This window comes from Ochotona princeps, chromosome 26 (assembly GCF_030435755.1).
Source record: "Ochotona princeps isolate mOchPri1 chromosome 26, mOchPri1.hap1, whole genome shotgun sequence".
Classification (NCBI taxonomy): Eukaryota; Metazoa; Chordata; class Mammalia; order Lagomorpha; family Ochotonidae; genus Ochotona; species Ochotona princeps.
The window spans coordinates 8,065,018-8,075,389 of record NC_080857.1 but is presented as its reverse complement, the minus strand read 5'-3'; positions in this window follow the sequence as shown (position 1 = coordinate 8,075,389).

The following is a 10,372-nucleotide window of genomic DNA, read 5'->3' as shown; positions in this document are numbered from 1 at the left end:
TTTTATTGGAAAGCCAGATATACAGAGAGGAGGAGAGACAGGAAGATCTTTCATCTGCTGGTTCACTCCCCCAGTGGCTGCAATGGCTAGAGCTGAGCCAATTCAAAGTCAGGAACCAGGAGCCTCTTCCAGTCTCCCATACAGGCACCAAGTCCCAAGGCCCTGGGCCTTTCTCGACTGCTTTCCCAGGCCATAGGCAGGGAGCTGGGTGGCAGCATGGCGACCAGGACAAGCACCACTGGCCATATGGCATCTTGGCAGGTGCAAGAGGGGGACTTCAGCCACTAGGCTATCATACTGGACCCCAAATCACTTTCCATGTCAAGTGCTAGGTATGATTAAAAACAAAAAACCCAGAGTCCTACGTCTGTGTGTTTTAATACAGCTTATGGTATCTAATGCTGTCATGGAGAACTGCTCATTTGAAGGGTGCCACGAGAGCATTTGTGCAACTTTTTATTTTCTTCACATTCAAAATACTCATGTTTTAACAAAAATGAACTTCAGTCAGCCACTACTTGGAAGAACATGAAATCAGCAAAGGAGCCATCCCCGGTAGAAGCGAGAAGTGCTAACTACGCTTGTCGTGCCGTACATGAAAGGAGTTCACTGTGGAAAAAATGAATTTATCAATGTGTCAGGAGCCCAATCTCTTCTCTCAAAATAGGATTTAAAAAATTCCTTCATTAAACACGTTCACAAGGGATACAGGCATTTTTATATTTTCAATGATTAGTTATTTTTCAGGTTGTTATTCCCCAAAAAACAAAATAAACTCAAACTTTCCAAAGTGAGTCGACTAATCAAACTAAAACATTCCTTTAAGACATAAACAATGAAGTGGTTAATAAAAAAGGAGGCAACACACGAAGAATTTCTAGCTAAAATCCCTCAAGTAAACAAAAGGCATTCCTTACTTAAAACACCTTTCACCTGTGGGTGTGACGCTAAACTCAAATACTCCTAGAACTCTGGAATCTTGGCACCTGTTAAGGCACTATGAGATCTTCAGGAAACCAATGTGGCATTACTAGTTGGCACTGCTTGTATCTACAGAGCTCCTCTAGGAAATGAACACGGTCTCTCACATCCTTTTGGCTGACCAGTTATTCCAGAGAGTACTTCACATTACAAGGAGTACTGCTGCCAGGCCAGACTCCGTGTAGGAAATGAAAGCCCCGAGCACATGAGTCAAAGAATAAAGACGTGTAAGTTTGCTCTCATGTTGACTGAACTTTTGCATTTGATGAGTTTGGTCAAGGACCAGGCCACTTGAAAGGGGTCCAGTGTAACCACCGACTGCGGCAAAGCAAAGCTGAAACAGCACTAACTTCCCAACATTTCAAGGATATTTTGTCATGAGAAGATGCTGGTTCAAACAACTTCACAAATAAAAAACCAATCCACTGGATGAAGTGTACAGAATGGGAAAGAATAAAAAGAGTCACATTCTTGCTTTGACTCGAGCTTTAACATCGGCCTACAGGCAGGTTATATCTTTCTCGCAGTAACACTGACAATTAAGCTCTTCTTGGAAGATTGAGACCATCAAGTCATGTCTTATGACTGCAAAGCATTTGCAAGTGCTTAGTTGCATGTGAAATGTTTCTCAAAAACTGTACTTATTATGGGAAACCACAGGTAGCTGGTTCTTCATCAGCTCTCGAGTTGACACTTGGTGAAAGCTAACTTCAAGAGATTTGACGCGAATTGCCAGGCGATTGTGCTGCAAGGTACGTTTTCCCTGTTTGTCTTGCGTGTAACATAGAAACTCACAGATTGGAAATTTGCATTTGCTTTCCAAAGAAGGACTAAGTGTTGATGTTTTAGGAGTGAACTGTGAAATGGGTTAATGGCTACAGCAGTTTTCAGAAAGGCTAAAAATACATAAAGGAAGATATAATCAACCAAAAGGCCTCAGGGCCTTCCTCTCACCACAAGAAAATTCTCAGTTTAATTATTACAAGGAGGACTCGGAAACCACCAAGTGACCTTTCTCATAAAAACATCAGGTGGGAGCGGGAACCTGGATGGAGGAGCTGGAGTGGCTGTCCCTCCCTCCCCTCTGTTCTGCCTTGTAAGTAGATTTAAAAAATTAGCTTTTACTATTAAATCAGGTTCTAAGTCCCAAAGAGGTATACACCTTACCTTAAACCCTAATATATTGCTCATGTCAAGAACAGTGCCTGATAAACATTTCAGTGGACATGGTAACACCTGAACAGATCTGGTGCCCTCTCGTATGAACTGTTACTGCCAGAAGGCACTGTGGGAGAGCTACATGGAGACCCAAAGTGACTGTGGCCACATTCCTGCTTTGGGCTACAATAGTTGTAGCCCAGCAGACTAACCCTTCCATTCACTGAAAACACCTATGCCAGCTCAGTGAAGCATAGCCCCCTTCTGCAGCCACTGGGGGCCAAGGAACACAGCTAGAACGGGAGGGGTGCTGGTTTCAGAAAGCAGGGAGGCTTCTGAAGTGAGCCCCATCTTCACTCTGACCCCTCTGAGGGCACTACACACTCTGGCACACATGCAGACAAGGGACTAGCCAAGATGCAGGAAGCACACTTGGCCAAAGATGCAGAAACTGGCACTGGAGCTGTTGAGAGTAGTAGAGATGTGAGGGGCAGAATCCCAGAGACGAACTTGAGACATAAACCCACAGAGCTAATTCCACGTTCCCCTGGGGGTGCTGTGAGCCCCCAGGAAACAACACAGCAGCAGCTTTAGTAGCTCTTGGCACCAAGGAGACAGAGACTGGGTTCAAGGCCATCAAGGGAAGCCTTGATAAACACCCCAGATTTTCAGATTAAGAGCCCACAACAGATATGTTTTAAAAGTAAAACTTAGGGCCTGGAGCAGTAGCCTAGCAGCTAAAATCCTCACCTTACATGTGCTGGGATCCCATGTGGGCATCGGTTTGTGTCCCAGTCACCCTACTTCCCATCCAGCTCCCTGCTTGTGGCCTGGGAAAGCAGTAGAGGACGGCCCAAAGCATTGGGACCCTGCACTTGCATGGGAGACTGGAAGAGGCTCCTGGCTCCTGGCTCCTGGCTTTGGATCGTCTCAGCTCTGGCTGTTGCAGCTGCTTGGGGAGTGAACCAGTGGACAGATCTTTCTCTCTGTCTCTCCTCCTCTCTGTATATCTGACTTTCCAATAAAAATAAATAAATCTTTTTTAAAAAGAGTAAAATTTAAAGCCTCAAATTGAGCTTCAGTGCAGCTTCAATAACCACCTGTCTTTACCTGCCCACCAGAAGAGAACCTGACCGAGTGACTGAGTGCAGGGAGGATCAGCTCACCCGGAGCCTCTGTGCTCTTCACCACAGTGTGTGGCTGCCAGCCACACTTCAGAGGCAGCCAAAGAAACGGGAACCAATGACTGAAAACCAGGGGGAAATGTGGATAAGAGAATCGGGTGGCAACTCAAATTTCAGAATTTTCAGACGAGGTTTTCTTTTTCTTAAGATTGATTTTATTTTTATTTGAAAGGCAAAGTTACAAAGAGAGAAGGAGACAGAAAAGGAGAGATCTTCCATCTGCTGGTCCGCCTTCTAGAAGCCACAGTGGCTGGAGATGGGCTGGCCAAAGCCAGCAGCCAGAAGCTTCTCACATTGGTGCAGGGGTCCAAGGGCCTGAGCCATCCTCTGCTGCATTCCCAAGTCATTATCAGGGAACTGAATCAGAAGTGGAGCAGCCTGGGTTGGATGCTGACACCATAGACCAAGGCTTAGCCTGGTACACCGTGGTGCTGGTCCCTCAGACAAGTTTTAAAATTGAAGGGGATATATACTGTGTATTAGACTATCACATACAGATGTGAAGATACAACACAGTGTGCAGCTCCAGTTACAAATCAAAGATGGACTCCCAATGAAACTGTTGAATGTATCTTGTCAATAGGATGCTGGATTCTATGCCACTGTCCATGCCTACAATGTCAGGACACACTTAAATAGCAGAATGATGGACTATGTCAGCCAGCAGATTCTAGAGAGATTTCATCATGCTTGGAGTGACGAGATCAGCAGCAATTCAGAACTGGTGAACTATCAAAACCACTTGAGGGCCTGGCGGCGTGGCCTAGTGGCTGAGGTCCTCGCCTTGAACATGCCAGGATCCCATGTGGTTGCCGGTTCTGGTCCCGGCGGCTCCGCTTCCTCTCTGTCTCTCCTCCTCTCTGTGTGTCTGACTTTGTAATAAAAATAAAATAAATCTAAAAAAAAAAAGTCTTAAAATAAAAAAAAAAAAAACCACTTGAGCAGGACCCTCGGAGTATGCCCCACATCGGGGACCAGGGATGGGTGGGAGGCTGGGTGGGGCTTCTCCCTTTATCTCCCCCCTTACCCTAGATACAGAAAAAAAAATGTGGAAACAATAGTCTTACTACTTTCCTGCAGCCCTTGACCCTTTGTGCCCTAATCAACTATGTAAAGATTATCAAAATAAAATAATAATAATAAAAAAGACTATACTATTGTAGTGACATGGGGCTATCAGTGGGGGAGCAGGAATTATGGGGGGAGAAGGGAAATTGCAGAGCCTATGGAACTGTATCATAGAATAATAAAATAAATTTGTAAAAGTATGCATCTCTTCTTCTGATTAAAAGGTGGAATCCCAATGAAACTACTCAATATATCTTGACGGGCCTGACACGATAGCCTAGCAGCTAAAATCCTTACCTTGAATGCACCAGGATCCCATACGGCACCAGTTTTAGTCCCAGTAGCCCCATTTTCCATCCAGTTCCCGGCTTGTGGACTAGGAAGGCAGGCGGGGACAGCCTAAACCATTACGTTAAAGACCGGTCCATTAGACTTGATACAATTTTTGACAATCAAAAGGAAACCATTTTGGAAAGTAGGGCAGCAAAAAGAAGGCATCTATAATAATATATCAGGCAGAACACTTTTATTCATGAAACAAATGGCCTTTGAATATCAGTAAAAAAAACCAAGGCAGACAAGTCAATACATATGCCTGAACAGGTACATAATAAGTCAGGGTACCCAAATGGCTGATCAGAATATAAAACATTGCTTCATATATGTGAAACACAAATTTAAACTACAGATAAACAGTTGTTAGAATGGCTTAGACCACCATGAAATTTACAGTCACTAGGATATTGAAACCCACAATGAAACACACTTGCCAGAGGAGCTAAACCTAATATGGTTGGTAGTATCAAGTGCTGGAGAAGATACGACATAACAACTGGAGCTCATCGACACTATCGGGGAGAGCGCAAATGACAGCCAACGCCGAACCTGCTCGGCAACGTCTTCCGGCTACATAAACATTCATCTCACGACTCAGTGGCTTCATCCATACAAACGTAACCAAAGAAGTGAGCGTTCATGTCCACTACAAGTTATCTCCAAGAATGCCTATAGCAATCCAAGATAATAAATCACCCCCATGTTCATCAACAGAGGGAATAAATAAATTGTGGTATATTTATCTGACGCAACACTACACAGCAATAAGAAAGAACAATTACAACATTATCTGCAATAACGGAAAATATCACTGATAGGCCAATGATGAAATAAAACCAGACACAAAGTAGTATAGTCTTGGCAATTCCCTTGATACAGAAATAAGAGTAGTAGTTGTGCCTGAGGACGGACTGACAACGTCATCTCCTCCTAGGTGGGATGAGCGCATGTGAATGGAACAACGCTTCAAGCTGAATGCCTAAGATCTGGGCCTGCTACCTGTCATATCACAATGAATGTCTAAAACTATGACCACTAGCTAGCGGAGTTGTGTCCTTCATTGGGACTGACTCTGGCCACACAGTGTCAGTGGTCAGGGCTTGGGACAGCAGGCAAAGTTGGCGAAGGAGTGTGGGAACCAAGTGGAGAAAGTTATCACATTGGCTTCTAGAATAACCATCCTCAAGCCTACATAGACATGTTAAATTAAGTCTTTTGCCCCCACCGTGGATATTCTTTTAAAGATTTCATGTATGCAGCCACTGGAACAGCATACTCACACCTTAGAACACAAAGCCACTTATCTTTTTTTATAGCATCATTATTTCCTTACATCTATCCTACACATTTTTAAAAAGATTTCTTTATTTGCAAGGCAGAGTTACAGAGAGGAGAGAGAAGAGGAAGGGAGAGAAAGAGACAGATCTTCCATCCACTGGTTTACTCCCTAGATGGCCACAATGGCCAGGGCTGGGCCAGCCTGAAGCCACGAGGGGGTGGCAGGGTCCCAAAGACTTGGGCCGTCCTCCACTGCTTTCCCGGGTGCATTAGCAGGGAGCTGGATGGGAAGTGGAGTGGCTGGGACATGAACCAGCGCACATACGGTACTCCAGTATCAGAGGACACCACAAAGCCATCCCCTCATCTCAAATCTTTCTGTTCTTTGTCCCAGTCTTTATTTCTCTGATCTTCATTACAATCTGTGAATGTACATCAAACACGGAAACTTGCTGACATAGCGTGTGAATTATCAACGTGGGTTATACAGTAATGTGTGTGGGCCTGCAAAGAAAACTGCTGTAAGAACTATGTTCCGAGCATGGCCTTGGCAGATACAGTCAAGCAAGACAACCCAAATGCAGTGGATGGGAGTGGCACTCATTTGAGCTGGGGCTTGGCAACATTTTTTACTCAAATTTTACTCCCCAAAGAACACAAATGTTTTTCATTTTTTTATGTCCATTCATTTGCTTTCCAGTGAGACAAACCCTTACCTTTCTATGAGGCGTAGAAGAAGAGCTACACAACTTACTGCAGCTTAACTAACTTCCAGTTTTCAGTTCCACATTTAAGGATACATACAATCTTCTGTTAAGTATTCCTCCCAGCCACACAGTAAAACACCAAACTCCTAACTGTATGTGTCTTTTCCTCTTCATTTCACAATCCATGCCAGCCAAGTTCTCAGATTTTTTTCAAACCTTTAGTACCGAAGCACTGATTTTTTTTTTAATGTGATGCAGTACCCATATACTTCCTTTCCTATTCACCAAAACAATGAGAATCACTTTCATTTTACTGGCACTACTTTAACAAATGGGATAGTGGTACAGCACGAAAACCCTTGGAGGTAGTAGCGAGAGCCACGTGACTGAGCCCATGTCATCCACATGGGTCACCTAGATCGAGTTCCAGGCGTCAGCTTCAACCCAGTCCTGTTGGTGGCACGTGGGAAGTGAGCCAGAAGAGGGGGCTCCTTCTCTCTCTGCATCTTAAACATATAAAAATTTAAAGAACAAAATAAATTTTTATGAATAATCAAGGGCCTGTTATAGCAATGGTTTGTTGTTTATATGAAACATAAAGAGTGAGGAAGCTCCTAATTATCTGTTGGTTCCCTCTGTGAATGCTCAGAACAGGCAGGGCTGGGCCAGGAACCCAACCATGGCGCCCAGGCTGGGACAAGAATCCTGCTCTGGTCATTACTATTGTCTCCCGGAGTCTGCAGGAACAATAGGCTGGAACTGGGGGGCCGGAGCTGGGGCTCAACCCCAGGCACTCAGCCAGGAGATGTGGGGTCTCTAACAAGCAGGCCGAATGCATCCCAGCACAGGCCTTCCATGCTGCAGATTGTTTCCAGCACAGTAGTGTGCGCTTAACATGGCCAGCTTCTTAGCAGTTACACAAAACTAGTTAGAAATGTCCAGTCTCCTCCATCCTAATGTGTTCTGGAACAGAGCAAAGTCAGGATTTTTTCAATCTATCTAAGGAGAGAGACTTAGAAAATAAAACCACAGCACGCTATTAACATACCTCACATTTCCTTTTCTCTGTCGTGACATTTCCCTTTTGTTCTTTGTGTGTGTTCCTTTTTTGAAGATAGGAGGGCTTTAAAACATAAATGGAAAGATTTAAAAATTGCTCAACGTAGGAAGGTTTAAAGTGAAATGGGACCTTTTCTTAAACAGACAAGTCTATTATGACAATACAATTGAAAAGCCTCACACAACGGAGGAGAGTAAAGACAACAGCACCACATAAAGCGCTGTCCCACTCCCCTGTACCCCGGACAGTCACTGCAGGAAACCGGACTTAGCTCAGGCCGTCAAGGCCTTTCAGTCACTCAGCAGCATTCGAACAGGCCAAACATTAAAAAGCGTTCTGCAGGAAAACCAACCTGACAAACTATCAAGAATCTTGTCTTGAAATACTATTCTCCCAAATACAAAATATCAGCACTCCCCCGCCCCCCGCGGTTGGAGCAGGGCATCAAGCAGCACCCACTCTTCCTCGTACAGAGAAGCTAAGACACAGCCATTTGGTAGTCATTGTAGTTTCTTACTCAGTTTCAGCTTAACAGTAAGATAACTTTAATGCAACAGCACTTGATTCATTCACAAATTCAAGCAAGGAACAACAGCCTTGGGGGGAGATAGTATTTCTTTAGAAGAGTCCTCAGCTACTTAAGGACAGGACAGCACAGCACTGGGCATCCACCACCAACAGCACAGAAGAGATGTGCAAACTCAAAAGCAAGCCGTGCTGCAGCTGAAGGGCACAGTGAGACTTGAGCAGCTGTTGAGAACCCCACACTCCTCCTACAGAAAGAGCGGCGCCACTCTGCCAGCCGGTCCTCTCTCTGAGCCACGGCACGGCTGGGAATGGTGCTCCTGAACTTATTGTCTGAGTGGCTTCCACTTATTTCTTTGACACACACGTTCTCAGCTATTCTTATGTTTTTGTTTCACTCTTCAGTTTTACGATGACTATTTAATTTCTAAACTTCCTTAAAGCCAGATACATACGTTTCAGTGACAGAGGTACCAAGGGTGGCTAGACAACAACATGAGGGATATAATTAATTAAAGAGCAGAAACTGAGTGTAAGATAGTGGAAAGATTATGTTCAGGCATTTCAGGATTCAATGTACTTAGATCTAATTGTGTTACATCCTTAGTCTGATTATCCAAGCTCTGAAAGTCTCCAAAATCCACAACATGATGCCACAATTCTCACACCCCACGGCTGACCTCTTGTCATAGGTTGCAGTAAAATGAGAATAATAGAATTACCTGCAGGTTATGTGTATAAAATGTGCATGAAACAGACATGAATTTTATGTTCAGATTTGGTTCCCATCCCTCAAATATCTATCTGCAAAATATGCCACATTCTGAAAAAAAAAATCTAAAATCCCAAACATTTCTGGTCCCATGGGTTTTCAATAAGGTACACTCACCCTGAACTATCACCGTCACTGGGAGAAACCCAAAGTTACATCAAGTGGTATCAGGCACATTTACAGCGGTACTTCAGCAAAGTTTGTGGACAATGGAAGTACATGATAAGCTTACTTTGGTGCAAAACATTTTGAAACCTAAGTATACTTAGAGAATCAATAACTTAGAAATTTTCAATAGTAAGTTGCAAAGCACTCTGTCTTTAATAAATAATGTTAAGTTATTGGTAGCTCTGTGTAAGTGTTTGAAATGGGACATGGTAAAAAATGAGATAATGCAACAAATACTTAACTGAGAATGTACTTTAAAAAATAGAGTGAACTACAATATAGATTTTATTTAAAAAAAAAAAAAAGCCCTCACTGCTACCTAGAAGGTTTATTTAAAATACCTTGTATTTAAAATGCAGCCATTTATAGGCTTAAGAAACTAACAGTAGTCTAAAAAATTAAAAGGCAATTTTGCATGAATAAATGAAATCTGTGACGCCAAGAGAGACTAGCATGTTAAAATTAACTCAGGTGAGTGGCTTCTATCTTGGTAGCTCTGTGGTTTTTATTTTATAGAGGCCTGGAAGAATTACTGCATTTCAAAACAGAGAATTCACCTCATTCAGCCAGAATCTGAGCTAGTAATTAGAAGAAATACGAAGAAAATGGAGGAAAGAAATCAAGAAAACTGGTCTCTTAATTTCTTTCCTCTGTTGTCATCTTTTCCTTATTCTTACTCTCAATATGTTAGACATAAGAAATTACAAAATCTACATATCAGAATTTATGTTGGCTTGAAAACTCTGTATCATCTCATCAAGAAGGGAAGGATGGAAGCTCCAAAGTCGTCACAGAGAGAATTCAACCGCGCGTTGCTTTGCCTCGGCTCTACTGCCATTTTATTCCTCATACCAAAAACGAGTCCTGGGTCCAGCGTGATAGCCTGGTGGCTAAAGCCCTCACCTTGCACCTGCCAGGATCCTATACTGGCGCTGGTTTGTATCCTGGCTGCCCCACTTCCCTTCCAGCTCCCTGTTTTGTTGCCTGGGAAAGTGTTAGTGGACGGCTCAAAGCCTTGGGACCCTGCACCCACAGGGCAGACTTGGAGGAAGCTCTTGGCTCCTGGCTTCAGATCAGCTTAGTTCTGGCTGTTGTGGTCACTTGGGGAGTGAACCAGTGGATGCAAGATCTTTTT